We start from the raw sequence: 16,058 nt of genomic DNA on the forward strand, positions 1-16,058 counted from the left end.
AAGGCATTGGCAAACAGAGTAGACCAAGATGAGACGCCGCATTATGCGGCGTCTTATCAGGGTCTGCGCTGTTTGCTTAAAGAAAGTTTTGTAAGAAATATTCTAAATATATAAATAAATATACTAAACATCCCTAATTTTGAAAATAAATTGATCCAATTTAGAAGGATGGAAGAGTCCACTAGGCATACATGGGTTAACACTCTGGCCACTGCCTTGAAACGATCAACGCAAAGCATTTGATGTTTACACCGGTTGAAGGGATCCCAAGCCTTTCCTTTATCCCAAGTTAAACACAAAACATACACGTGTACAAATACGTTAACCGTATTACATCGTCAGTCAAATTAAAAAGCCATACAGTAAAAAAAGAATAATTTCTTATTATTAACAAACAAATTAAGAAACGAAATAGCAAAAGAACAACCACAACCTTGTGAGGAACGATGAATTACATGAGTTCACGTATAAGCTAGAACACATTCCATATAATCCTCGTTCTGGAAAAACGGGTGCAATGCATTCGTAAAGCGTCGCCCCAAATTAGCCTGTCCGGTCCGCAAGGCTAATCAGGGACGACAATCTCGCTTTAACTCGATTTTCGATAAAAATAGACTTTCTTTTAACGAAAAATTCTATAAAAGCGGAAGGTGTCGCTCATATGAGCTCTTGGACATCATACAGGCTGTTTTTGTTTGAACCGTACACTGGGAAAACCGGGCTTAATGCATTAGCGTAATTTGTCGTCCCAGATTAAACTATACAGTCCGCACAGGCGAATCAAGGACGACACTTTTCAAATAGACCGGATTTTCGTTTGGATGAGGGTTCCTTTAAACGAAAAATTTCGTGAAAGAGGAAAGTGTCGCCGCGGCCTGTGCAGACTTCCCACGATGAACTGGGGCGAACGTTTACGCACATGCCACTTTTCCCTATATCGCGGCTAAACTATCGATATTTGAATTGATATTTAATTAATTAACCTATTTATGCCTAGTGGACTCTCCCATCCTTCTAAATTGGATCAATTTATATCCAAAATTAGGGATGTCTAGTATAATTATTTCTATATTTAGAATATTTTTACAGAAATTCCTTTAAGGAAACAGCGCAGACCCTGATGAGACGCCGCATCATCTACGCTGTTTGCAAAGGCCTTTTTTCTAGACGCTAGGCATAAATGGATTAAAATTCCTTAGAACAAAATCAATCAGCGAAAATTGTAAGGGGGCGTCAGTTTTGTTAGTAACGAAATAAATACAAAATAAAATAAATTATGTTGGCATTTATCTTTGTTCAGAGGCCATCTTCGAGATTTTTATATTAACATTTTATGGTTAAATGTACCAGTACTTTATCTCCATATCCTTTCTCGGCAAGATATTTTCAAGTTTGTGTATCAGAACATGAACCTTTTAAATTAAAAAAAGGTCGGTTTATGAGAATTGTATACGAATTTTTAATTTTTATTTTCAAAGTAACGACAACAAAGAAGCATCTTATTCCAGGGTATATATGATATAACATTTGATCGCATTATCATTTGGAAACTGCCAAGCCATTAAACGTTTTTGTAACGTAGGAGTACAAACAAGTAATACGTCTGTGTTCGTCGACTACATCAGCCTCGTGTGTCGGGAAAGTCTTTAGAAAGCAGGTTTTTCTAAAATACTGTTTAACAAAAAACACCGTCAGACAACATTTAAAGCGAGATATTGCTTATTTCTATTGCAGCTGTCACTAAACAAGTTAAATCATGTTTATTGAGTAACCAAATACACTCAGGGAATATTTAAATTATATAAACATCACTCCTTTTGTTCCCGCAATCGAATGTGGGAACAATTTCATGGAGAAAAAAGGAGCGATCTTTATAGAAGATCGTTTCATAAAAACCAGTATCCAGACGCATGAGAAAAACGGGGCTTAATGTAAGTGCATAAGTGTCGTCCCGGGGATTTTGCAGTTCGAACAGACTAATAAGGAACGACAATTTACGATTTGTATGGAATGCTTCTTTTCAAGAAAGTCTTCTCTAAACGAAAATCAAGTCATGACGGAAAGTGTCGCAACTAATTAGCCTGTGCAGTCCGCATACTTAAAGCACATGCATTAAGACCGTTTTTCAAAGCAAGTCTTATATTATTTAAATGATTCGTGTTGTGAGAACACTGGGCATAATACATGTGCGTTAAGTTTCGTCCCAGATTAGCCTGTGCAGTCCGCACAGGCTAATCAGGGACGACACTTTCCGCCTAAACTTGATGTTTGCTAAGAAGAGACTTCATTTTCACGAAAAATGTCATAAAAGCGGAAAGTGTCCCTGATTAGCCTAAGCGGACTGCACAGGCTAATCTGGGACGACACTTTACGCATATGCATTATGCCCAGTTTTCTTAGAACACGATTTAAATTATGCCCGGTGAAATGAAATACGTCGTGAAGGTAAACTAAGTGAAATTAGAAAAAAATGGTTTTGATTTGCTTTTGTAGTACCGACTCTTTACTGTTATAAATAAAGCTTATATGCGCACCATATTCAAAACAAAAATATGTTGGCATGTATTTAACCGAGCGTTAATTTTTGTTTTTTAAATGTAAAGATTATCTAGTCTGATAAGTATGCTGAAAGCAAAACGTTTATACAGAAGAGAAAACGTTTAATTAAAGTCGGCTACGTCAAACACAAACATCACATATGGCATGGCCTGGATTACTCCAGATCATGTCCTGTTTAGAAGTAGGCACTGATTCGTGATCACTCTTTAGAGGTAGGCACTGATTCGTGATCACTCTTTAGCGGTAGGCACTGATTCGTGATCACTCTTTAGAGGTAGGCAATGATTCGCGGTCACTCTTTAGAGGTAGGCAATGATTCGTGGTCACTCTTTAGAGGTAGGCAATGATTCGCGGCCACTCTTTAGAGGTAGGCAATGATTCGTGGTCACTCTTTAGAGGTAGGCAATGATTCGCGGTCACTCTTTAGAGGTAGGCAATGATTCGTGATCACTCTTTAGAAGTAGGCACTGATTCGTGATCACTCTTTAGAGGTAGGCAATGATTCGCGGTCACTCTTTAGAGTTAGGCAATGATTCGTGGTCACTCTTTAGAGGTAGGCAATGATTCGTGATCACTCTGTAGAGGTAGGCAATGATTCGTGATCACTCTTTAGAGGTAGGCAATGATTCGCGGTCACTCTTTAGAGGTAGGCAATGATTCGCGGTCACTCTTTAGAGGTAGGCAATGATTCGCGATCACTCTTTAGAGGTAGTCAAAGATTCGTGGTCACTCTTTAGATGTATGCAATGTTTCGTAGTCTCTCTTTAGAGGTAGGCACTGTTTTGTGGTCCCTTTTTAGAGTTAGGCAATGTTTCGTGGTCTTTCTTTAGAGGTAGGCACTGTTTCGTGGTCTTTCTTTAGAGGTAGACAATGTTTTGTGGTCTCTCTTATGAGTTAGGTGATGTTTCGTAGTCTATCTTTAGAGGTAAGCAATGTTTCGAGGTCTCTCTTTAGAAATGGGCGATGTTTCGTGGTCGCTCTTTAAAGGTAGGCCATGTTTCGTGGTCGCTCTTTAGAGGTAGACAATGTTTCGTCGTCTTTTTTTTAGAGTTAGGCAATGTTTCGTGGTCTATCATTAGAAAAAAGCGAATATTTCGTGGTCACTCTTTAGAGGTATGCAATGTTTTGTGGTCACTCGTAAGAGGTAAGCAATTTTCTGTGGTATATTTAGAGGTAAGCAGTGTTTTGAGGTGTCTCTTTAGAGTTAGGCAATGTTTCGTGGTATCGCTTTAGAGGTAGGCGATGCTTCGTGGTCTCTCTTTATAGGTAGGCAATGTTTTGTGGTCTTTCTTTAGAGTGAGACAATGTTTTGTGGTCAATCTTTAGAGGTAGGCAATGTTTTATAGTCTCTCTTTATAGGTAGGCATTTTTACGTGGTCTCTGTTTAGAGGTAGGCAATGTTTCGTGATCTCTCTTGAGGTAGGCAATGTTTCGTGGTCTCTCTAGAGGTAGTCAATGTTTCGTGGTGTCTCTAGAGGCAGTGAATGTTACGTGGTCTCTCTAGAGGTAGGCAATATTTCGTGGTCTCTCTAGAGGTAGGCAATGTTACGTGGTCTCTCTAGAGGTAGGCAATATTTCGTGGTCTCTCTAGAGGTAGGCAATGTTTCGTGGTCTCTCTAGAGGTAGTCAATGTTTCGTGGTCTCTCTAGAGGTAGTCAATGTTTTGTGGTCTCTCTAGAGGTAGTCAATGTTTCGTGGTCTCTCTAGAGGTAGGCAATATTTCGTGGTCTCTCTAGAGGAAGGCAATTTTACGTGGTCTCTCCTCTCTAGAGGTAGGCAATGTTTCGTTGTCTCTCTAGAGGTAGGCAATGTTTCGTGGTCTCTCTAGAGGTAGGCAATGTTTCGTGGTCTCTCTAGAGGTTGGCAATGTTTCGTGGTCTGTCTAGAGGTAGGCAATGTTACGTGGTCTCTCTAGAGGTTGGCAATCTTTTGAGGTCTCTCGAGCGGTTGGCAATGTTTCGTGGTCTCTCTAGAGGTAGGCAATGTTTCTTAGTCTCTCTAGAGGTAGGCAATGCTCCGTGGTCTCTCTAGATGTAGGCAATGTTACCTGGTCTCTCTAGAGGTAGGCCATGTTACGTGGTCTCTCTAGAGGTATGCAATGTTTCGTGGTCTTTCTTTAGAGGTAGACAATGTTTGGTGGTCTCTCTTTAGAGGTAGGCACTGTTTCATGATCTCTCATTAAAGGAAGGCTATGTTTTGTGGTCTCTCTTAATGGTTAGGCAATGTTTCGTGGTCTCTCTTTAGAGGTAGGCAATTTTTCGTGGTCTCTCTTTAGAATAAGGCAATGTTTCGTGGTCTTTTTTAGAGTTAGGCGATGTTTCGTGGTCTCTCTTTTGAGGTAGGCAATGTTACGTGGTTTCTCTAGAGGCTGGCAATGTTTCTTGGTCTTTCGTTAGAAGTACTCAATGTTTCATCGACTCTTTAGAGGTAGCCAATGTTTCGTTGTCACCCTTTAGAGGTAGGCAATATTTCGTGGTGGTTTCTTTAGAGGTAGAAAATGTTTTTTGATCTCTTTAGAGGTAGAAACTGTTTCGTGGTCTCTTTAGAGGTAGGCAATGTTTCGTGGTCTCTCGTTAGAGTTAGGCAATATATCGTGATCTTTCTTTAGAAGTAGGCACTGTTTCGTGGTCTCTTCATTGAATAGGGTAATTCTGGACAATAATATTCGAATGCGCAAACTGGTTTCTCAAGCCCCAAATGTCATACGTCCAGTTACACGAAATTAATATGTCACTAGTGTTTGTTGCCCAGCATTTTCATACATGTAATCTTTTTGTTGTGGGTATCAAGCACAGCCATGTAAATTATTAATAAACACTCTTCTCTTTTGAAATGTTCATATTTAACGTATTAATTTGTTTCAATTTTGAAAACTATTTAGCTAGTAATCTTTTTGTTAATATACAAATTTAGCTTGGGTTTTTAGCCTAATCTCACTTGAGTCAGCTTATATTAAAATCATTATCCGAGGTTTATAGTTACGTCATAAAATGTAAAATAATTTTAATCAGTTACTTTAATCCGTTTGCAAATATACCCGCACTTCATTACTTTCATCATAATAAATATGTTCTTGTTATTTGAACAATTACGGGCATTTCATAGATGTGATCTTATGGTGTGATTATGACACCTAGAATGTGGCGAATTGCATCTGACTTTGACAACTTTGTGTCATCTATATTTGTTGATTTTAACTCGTTAACTATTTTTTCAACTTACACACTGTTAAACAGGAGGATTGCATTACTACACAGGTTAAACTATTGCAGTGAGTAGAAATTGAACCGAACAAAATCCTGAAACAATTGGACATCGAAAGTTCTGTAGATTCGTAACAAAACCGGTTATACCGATTTAAGGATATATCGGAATCTGTGAACACTGCTCAGCTTAACCCGTTACTCAAAATAAGACTACAAGACGATTGCGTCACACACTGAAATGTCAATGTCACATCATCTAGCTCAATAATTTGAGCCTTGTTCTGAGACAACTGGACTTAATGCATGTGCGAAAAGTGTCATACCAGATTAGCCTGTGCAGTTCGCGCAGGCTAATCAGGAACGACACTTTCCGGCTTAACTTGATTTTCGGTAAGGAGGAACTTCCTTGAAACTGAAAATACCTTTAAAGCGGAAAGTGTCGTCCCTGATTGTCCGCACAGGCTAATCTGGGATGACACTTTACGCACATGCATTAAGCCCAGTTTTCTCAGAACGCGACGCAATTTTACATAAGTTACTACCCCAGTAGTATTGTGATATCGTATTGTGATATTGTTGATTATAAACATAGGAACATTATTGCTAAATTGGGTTTAACGTCTCACAAATTATCTTTTGAAACGGGAAGGCTAAAGCTTATAATCAGAGATCAACGCCTCTGTTTGTTACGCAACCTTAATGATGAATATAATATGCTTTTTTATGCTGATGTTAGGGATAGCTGTATTCTAAAGTTATATAGATCTCGTCCAAATATGTCCACGTTTATATAACCACTGAATAGCTCAGTTTAAAATGTTTTTTACCAGAGAAAATACCAAATATAAACGAAATAATAAAATGATTATATATTTGATAACAATTTAAACAAGAACATCATAATATTACAATTGTTTAATTTATTAAACGCATTTTGACATAATTGGGTCGCTATGTATGTACCTTATCCTTGTCACATATTCGCGAAAACATGTTAATATTCTGTCTATTTAAATTGGTCTTCTTTCGAAATGATGTCTATTCTTGGGTTGTTTATTCTTCAAACGCATATTGTTATTGTAACGGGTGTTAATGATGATGCGTTATATATGCCCAAAGCAAAATAAACTATTCGGTATAAAATCAAACACTTTCGTTAGCATTTTACTCACGCGTTATTCTCGACAGTTTATTAACATTTTCAGCGAATCTGTTGTGTTTGATTCGTTAAACCTTTGATATAAGCTTATTTGCTTTTGTTCGGTAATTAGTTCCTTCCTGTCTGTCCAAGTCTTAAAGGGGCCTTTACACTGATTTTGGCATCTTTTGAAGTTTGTCTTTAAATGCTTTATATTGATAAATTTGAACATTGAATATTCAAATCTCCAGTACAAAATCAATGATAACATTATTTTTGTTTAAACTGTAACCCTCAACAGGGTTCGAACCACTGACCCCTGGAGTCCTGGAGTAAAAAGTCTCCCATTTGGACCACTCGGCCATCCGTGCTCATACAATGAGTGATGTATTTTATTCTTTATATAATATAAGAAATCCCCGTAGTTTCACAAAATATAACGACAACAACAGAACTCTCAAAATTATTCAATCGTTTCGCGTTCCAACGCTTTATAATTTTCAGGTCTTTAAATCGTCAAAAGATGCATATAATGGCTATTTTAGGGCATGGTAATGTTCAGTATAACTGTTTCCTCACAAATACCATTACTAAAACGAAAATTTGCTAATCTGAAACAACTTTTTTTTTAATTTTGTCAATTTACCAAAACGTAAATAGGCCCCTTAAATAGTTTCCAATGGTTCACGTTGATCTCTACTCCAAACGGCGATGTCGTATTATCTCCTCCCACAAGCAAAATAAAAACACATTAAATCTAAGTATATAAGGGAAAATCTTCGCACACCATGCAGTTAGTAAAAAGTTGTATCCTGATTTCAATACAAGAATTCGCTACAGATTTATTAAATACGATCACGCAATGTCACAGGCAGAATGGTTCTACATTTCAAACAGTAACAGTGTTCACATGTGCATTAGCGTACTACTCTCACAAGAGAATAAAACCTGACATGATAAAAAAATCTAGAAGGATACATTAAATGTAGTTCGATTTGGACTCAATAATGAAGTTGATAACAAATGTATGCTAAGTTCAGTTTGAAATTGGTATTAAAGATGAAAAAATTGATGTTTATAGTGTCAGTTACTAAAATCGTTTACTTTACAATTATGAACAAATCTTGTTGAATAAAATATGTTTGGATATATATAATTTGAAAATATATCCAATTGTCATACTTAATATTCAAAGTTCCACAATGACCCTGCGCGACTTTAGTATGTTTTAGTCTCTTCGCACCCTCATAGCAAGTGGATTTGCCCAAGTATGTACACACGTTCCCACTGCCGATCAGATCAACTCGATCAAGCCCGACCAAGCTACGGGTACTGGTCTGGTTCGGTCGGCATGAGTGGTCGGGGGCGGTCGGGTAGGTCGGCATTGGTCGGGCTTCCTACCCGATATTTTTTGACATGTCAAAAAATATCGAGTAGCGGTCGAGTAGGAAATGGATCGAGAAGCGCTCGGGAAGCGGTCGTGTATTAGTCGAGTAGAAGATCGAGTTGATCGTGAAGCAATCGTGTGGCGATCGAATTAACATCTTTTACACGATCTGTACCCGATCCGCTCGACCTCTACCCGAGTTATTTTAGATCGCGACACGATCCACTCGAGCTCTATTCGATTTGATGTGCAGATTTACTAGACTGCTACCCGACGGCTATTCGACCGTACACGATCACTTTCCGATTGCTACTCGACCATACAGGAGCTCTGTACCCGATCCGCTCGACCTCTACTCGAGTTTTTTTTAGATCGCTTTGTACGACTGTAGTACGACCATCACGATCTGGTCGTGTGAAGATCTGGTGGTGATCGAGCTGAGGTCCACTTGGTCGAGCTGAGATCGTATAGGGCGAGCGTATAGGTCGAGATGATCGAGCGGTAATCGGAAAGATGGTTGAGTGGACGTCGTGAATGAGTCGTGTGGGGGTCGTGTGCTATCGACAAGAGGTCGAGAAGAGGTCGTGTATACCATTTTTAGTCGAGCTTGGTCGGGTTTGGTCGGGAAATTGGGATGATCGAGTTGATACGATCGGCAGTGGGAACCCACCTTTAAGGTAGCGCACCCGTATGGGAACATATCCAAATATAATCTAATGTATTATTTTCTTAATCAGCATCGTTTCACTGAACTACATGCACATTTTTAGGTAGGCTTTCCATGCACATTTAAATGGGGTAAATGCAAGTTCCATAATTCATCCAGATTTCCAAATATGGGCATGCAGTGGGGGTGTACAGATGCATTAAAGGTGTTGAAAGTTTAAACAAGATGAAACAAGTGTTCTTTTACACACATTTATTTTTTATAACGTGTTATCTATGGAAGAGCGCCATGAAATGTAAGTGGTTTCAGTCAAGTAGATATGAGGGTTGGTTACAAACAAAGTGTCATAAAATTAAAAATATTATCATTTAAGTAATATTTTGAACTTAGTTTTTATAGATACACTATATAAAGCAAAAATACCAAGAAATAGAGAGATTTACCGTTTACTTTTTGAAATAAAAATTAAAATGCAACATGCATGATTCGTATCTTCAGCAGTAAATCACCCAATTTAGCCAAAACGTTGTTTAAATTTTAAAAATTAAAGAATGTGCAGAAAAATTGCAACATTTTTAACAATAAACATAGCTCATATGCTATATAAAATCAAATTACGTTAGAAAAGAAATAAAACGCGCCGCAAAAAGTATGCGACGTCGGCAGGATTCGAACCTGCGCCTGAAGATCCCAAAAGATTTCTAGGCAATAACCACTTGGCCATTACAACTTAATATTAGTTAAAGCTTAAATTAGATATAAATAAGTACAAAGTTATAAAGGCTCTGCGATCTTTGAAGAAATTGCGAAATCATATTTTACAGATTTGGATCAATTTCAATATTTATTGTGAAAATACTGTATTATAAAGGAATAACGTAACATATATCAAAATTCGAAGTTTGAAAAAAAAATATAATTCATCTCTTGGAAATAACCGATCATTAAAGAACGGCAATGACCGTAAAATAAATCGCGGAAATCATTACGAGTACGCTACCTTAAGATCCGTCATAGCGAAAATCGTCAGTGTTAAAGTCTAGAAAATAAAATCTCGTGTTTTTCAAGCATTATATTGCACTAAATTTACCTTCGTCAATTTGGCAGTTAAGAATGTATGCATTGCGATCAGATCAGTTGTCCGGTAAACGCACGCGAGACGGATTTAAGGAATTGTTCTGGACATGAAGGGTTTATTACGCTTACTCCGGTTCCCCATCCCCCATAAAAAGACTGCATCATCATTGAATGATTGTCAGTAAAAAATTCAAAAGCTTGACATTTCCGCGTGACGTTTATTAGGAATGAGTGCTGGGATGCACCCAGTGTCCCCACATAATTCTTCCTCAGCAACGGAAGGACTTCATACATGCGAAATACCATACTTGAGCTTATTATAATAATACATAATGTGGTTTTCCCTAAACAAAAATATTGTTTCTATTCCATGACAGTGACCTCTTTAGAATGTCATTTTACTTTTTCAAACACTAATCATTAGTTGATTTATTTAAGGAAGTATGGTCCTACTATAACATACATGTATTTGTATCACGCACGTTTTCCCATAAATACGACTGGTATATTTATGGAGCCATTACATATCTACTACATGACTACAACATGACATCACATTAGCATTTAACTCAAGTAATATATTGTTCATGTTAATACTATTTTAGCACGCAGTTCAACTCTTTATTTAACGTTAACGGACGGAATGGCATACGTCTTGAAATAACAATGCATCAACTTCGTATGGCATTCTACATTTATTTTTTAATTCAATATAAGACATACAACGTATACATGAAAATGATCATAAAACAAAGTGATACCATGTAGCAGCAATAATGTTCAAACATGCTATACAAGATATGCTAAAATATACTTTTTTGACCTTGTGGATTCCTTTTGATAAAATCAAGGGTAAATATGTTTTTTTTTTCATTTAAAAAAATTAAGAATGAGCATATTCGGGATATGTTCTAGCACGGTTGTTATTTGTTTCTACCTAGTACTGGCTATTGTCAACGATGTTAAAAGTTATTTAGAAGAAAAGGTAATGACTAAATAACATAAGCATGCAGCAAGAAAACATATGAGCCTCGCATTGTGAAAAGGGGATTTAATGCATGCACGTAAAGTGTCGTCCAAGATTAGCCTGTGCAATCCGCACAGGCTAATCAGTCACGACGATATCCGCCTTAGCTTGGTTTTCGTCATCAAGAGTCTTCATTTAAACGAAAAATACAACAAAAGCGGTAAATGTCGTCCCTGATAAGCGAACTGCACAGGCTAATCTGGGACGAAACTTTGTGCACATGCATTAAACAACTTCTCTCAGAGCGCGACTCATATCTATTTTTAATTATATGTTCAGTCGTAGTCTATGAGAATTCTTATGTCTTTACATAAACGGTTAGCAGAACCAGCACGCATCAGTTTGAATGCAATTGAATAATAAGAACCACACAAATTAAAAATTTAATGCAGCTGATACCATATTCACGAATCGGATATTATTAATTTAAAATACTCAAAACTTGCTAATTTATTATGTTCATGACATTGGACAAATTGCTTAAATATATACCGGTAGTGCACCGTAAAAAAGACACGTCATCAGACAAAATAAACCGATTGTTCGATCTTGGTATGCATATAACAATGTATATTTTAATCAGGAATTTTTGAATTTTTTTTACCAGTACTCTATGTATAAACATGAAATAATAAAAAAATCAAAAGTATCAACAACCACCATGTGTCATGAAGACTACAACACCCCCGACACCCTGCCTTATACCTATCCCCCATACACACCGCCCCCACCTTCCACACACATACACATACCATTAGCACAATATAATCCTCCGACAGTTTGACTAAAAAGGAGCATTAAATGATGTTTCCATTCCCCCTTCCAGAACATTCAGTTGGTCAGGCTCGAACCTTTAACTACTCGCGTCAAACGAGTTTTTCCACATACCCACGAAGCCATTGAATTTCAACCAAACATTTGGGTAAAGGCAATTGATTGGTTGACTGACTAATCAACTGGTAAACTTATGACAAATTGCTGCATTTTAATATATGGTAATTACTGAAAAACGACAACAAAGCAACAAGTATACTGACAGTAACTTCATATGTCCGTTATTGTTTAAAATATGTAAGTAAACAATTGTCATTTTATTACTACATAATAAAAAGATTAAACTTAACGAGTCACTTCTTGTGGTAAATGGCAATATTTATATGTTGTATTTATACTGATGTATAACTAGCATGTGTTTTCAATCATGCTTATAATTCATAAAAATAAATTATAGTTGCTCAAGAAAATACAACCTTACTACACACGCTTACTACACTTACCTTTCTCTGGTACTTATCCCTGGTAAAACAAGTTGGTAACGCCTTTAGTTGGTAGAAAATCCGAAACGGTCCACTCCAACACAAAACACTTTAAATAATATTCAATAAATGCACTTTCCAGCATGCGTATTCCTATTATTAAGTTATATAAGTTCAACAACTTAAATTATAAGACTATCAAAATAACTATCTCAGATGAAATCAATAAATACCTTCCGCCTTTCCATAAACAAAAACCTTAGTTGATTTGCAGCATGTTAGTGCCTTAGTTACATCTTCACTACTAATTACAACGCTTGAAATATTTTGCGCCAACAACCCCTTGTACGTCTCTGACACCTACACCGTCATTATGATTATAATCCATGATCTCTGATATTTTCTCACTTCTGTGATCACGCGGATTCCTTCTAATATTTCCGATAATCCCTACCATGGATGGATGCACAATTGTACCGCTTAATTCGGTTTTGTCTTCATTATCGACGAAGATGATGCGATGCTACTCACTAATAAACGCTGATTGGTATTATCAGTGACTCGTTTTATTAAAACTGTTCTCTTTGCAGATGAATTGCACCGAAAAGAATTCTAAGAAGACGTAATACTTAAATGAATGACTTATACATTTTGCCATTTTTAACGTTTTTATCAGTTACTGCAGTGGTTATAATATAAACCTTTAAAACTCTCGTTATATGTCTAAATATAATTATTTTAAAGCCGTGTTAAATTAATAGTGATGTTTCTTCATGTCCGGGCTTTATTCAGACAGATGTTTATTTGGTGGCGCTGCGACATCATCAGCGCCCAAGTGGACTCAAGTGTCTCCGGACTAATTAGTAAATTCACTCTACACCAAAAGCCCAAGATGGAGATGTTTATTGTAAATCATTAACATCTACTTTACAAGGGAATATGGTAGTCATTTGTTACCCATTTGTCTCAAGATGCATGCAGATTTATTCTTTGAACTTAGTTACATCAAGTAAGCGACTTAGTCGTACTATTCTTAAAATGACTTGCTTACACGCAGATTTCTAAAATTCGAAACTGAATTAATTTTAAAGATTTTATATAGTTTGTATTTACATGTGTAAATATGTGTATCTATAGTATGGCTTGCTTGCAAAATACATATACAGTGACGAATGCTGTATATTCCAAACTTTGAAATTCCTACTTGCGTGACGTTCTCACGTTTATTAAAATCGTTTGATGTTGTTAGGTCTCGCACGTTTTTAGATTAAAATAAATTGTTTTACGTTAACAACGCGCAGCAAAATATACACTTTCCTCGTATGCGTTATACATGTATAATCTAATCAGTAGTAAGTCATATTTCGCTCCTCTGGCTCAATGTTCGATAATAACAAGAGCAAGATCAATTCGAGATATCTAAACACTCTACATAATAGGCAGGTCTATTTATGCGATACTGTGACGTCATGATCCCATTTGCTGAAATTAATCCTGACTCTTTTTCTAAATTTATTAGATATCAATTTCATCCCCCACCCACCCGCTTCACACAATGATCAGTAGGAGATATGCTGTCAAGTTGTCTATATTTGGGGTGTGTTATGACAAAGTATCGCGGAGAGGGTTTCTTAAGAGCCCCGGGGGCTTGTCCATCATATATTCATAACCGATCCATCAAGCGATGTTCTGCTCCTGCCTGTACATTATAACAGCAAAGCGCACTACCCCTTACACCCGGGGGGATACAATCGTGTGCCCCTTTTATAGTGTCATATAACCTTTCAAAGGAGAGCTTTTATTTTGATTAGTCGATTTCGCTCTTTTTTATTCTTTCGATGACACTAATGACGTTATCGTCGGTTTCGTAGTTAGAAAAAAAACATAAAAAACACAGAAAATACGTGTCTATGAACTAAACGTACACACAAGCAAATATACTAGCGTCATGCGAAAATTGGGCTTATGCAATCACGCAGTCTGATATGCAACTACTCTGTCAGTTACGGTTATACATGGACAATAACCCTTAGTAATCTAATAAAAAACAAACCTGAATGAATCAGCTGGTTAGTCGGGATCTACGCTGGTCGCGTATGCCATAACGCCCATGTTCGCGTTTGACCAATCATATGCAGATGCGCATACCGTATATTGTAAGTGTTATTTCAAATGTGTAACTCTATATTAAACTGTTTTTCTACCTGTGTGTTTTTTAGGTTGATGATAATTTTAAAATTGTATACATTTTTATATATTTTGACAACACAGCAACTAATCAATATTTTTGGAGGAAGTTTTAGTTAATTATTACAAGGCCAATGGTTCCTCCACTGAATCATTTAAAGTCCTGATAAATTCCTTCGATTAAGGCATTTGTTCAGAGCACGCATACAGACTGCTTGTTAACATCCTATTTGCATATAAAAATAAACATTTTCCGTCTTGGATGAAAAACATAGATTTTAAAGCGTATCTTCGAAAAACTAATTATTTCGAATTTTTAAAATAGATCAGAACATGAATTTCAGTTTCTTTCTGGACACATTTACGCGTTTATTGTCAATACAGCCTGTTGTTAACGTTACATATGAAGTACAATCTAATATAGGGGTAACTTATTTGAAGATATTGGGATTGTTTTCATTTTTCATTTTTTTGCAGATTTGCACTGATACGTATTAATTATTTGGATACATTTACTAATTATTAATACTTTAAAACAATAAATTATAGAGACAACTTCCTATCTTAAACAACTAATTTTTTACTAAATTCGTATGAAGTTTTACATAAAATGCCAATACTTATAGACATTTCGCGTAATATAAGGTGAGATAATTCGATCGGGAGGTCACGGGTTCGATCTGTGGGAGCGTTCTTAAGATCCTCCATTGACACCAAGGAAACGGACTCGAGAGCGTTTCATATAAGCTTTAGGCTTGCTATGCAATCGAGCTTAAATAAATGGGTATAAAAAATATACAAGAGGCTTCGAATGCAGCACACTTTGCCGACGCACATTTCTTCTTGTGCCTTTCTATGATATTCTGGAAGTTCAACAAAACCTAGGCGCTAATTGGGGTAATGTACCGTGGGTTCTAATAAATGTTAAAGTAAGTTCTTTTTCATGGCAGGTAATATGTTCGCTGGCCATGCTCCTCGAATTTGGAAAGCATAGATTCGCCGCATAGTCCATCCGTCCGGATTACATTTTTAATGGAATATTGAATCGGAGGATGAAACGCTATCGATTATGTTTTCCTTCCTACTTGATGTCCGCCCGTCCTTCCGTCCGTTCGTCAATCCTTCCGTACTTCTCGTACTTTGTTACTAAGCAAGAAATTTTTAAGAAGCTAACATAGTAACTGATCATGCCCTTATTGCTAGATTGTTCCGATAAATTGATCGTTCATCCGTTTATATCCCGATTGTCTTGTCCCCGAGCTTTCAAATAACTCATACTCTGACGAAGTGCATTGTCGTAGAGCATCTATCAGTTCCAGAGATATTCTTGTTGAATAGAGATGAGACTGAGATCGGTCTCAACTCCATCAGACTTGTCGTTTCTTCAGGGTCCATCCCCAGTACAACTTCTTTCTCATAGGGTTCTTCTAAGCTTCCGGAGGCTCGGGTGTGGACTTAACCAAGTTGTCTATATCCAGTGCATGTCAATGTCGTTTTACTTTCTCCCCATACAATTAAGTTGACATCTTATTAGGTCACCTACGACCGTTCGTT

General features: G+C 36.9%; 1 protein-coding gene across 1 annotated transcript in view; it reads right to left on the reverse strand.

The window, feature by feature from the left end:
- Positions 1 to 12,677, reverse strand: part of LOC127851655 (uncharacterized) — a 35,213-nt gene extending 22,536 nt beyond the window's left edge. Inside the window, exon 1 of the mRNA XM_052385470.1 lies at positions 12,551 to 12,677. The gene's annotated coding sequence lies outside the window, so the exon portion shown is untranslated. The remainder of the gene's footprint in view (positions 1 to 12,550) is intronic.
- Between the last annotated feature and the right edge of the window lie 3,381 nt (positions 12,678 to 16,058).

The sequence above is a fragment of the Dreissena polymorpha genome, chromosome 11, assembly GCF_020536995.1.
Source record: "Dreissena polymorpha isolate Duluth1 chromosome 11, UMN_Dpol_1.0, whole genome shotgun sequence".
In the NCBI taxonomy this organism is placed as follows: domain Eukaryota; kingdom Metazoa; phylum Mollusca; class Bivalvia; order Myida; family Dreissenidae; genus Dreissena; species Dreissena polymorpha.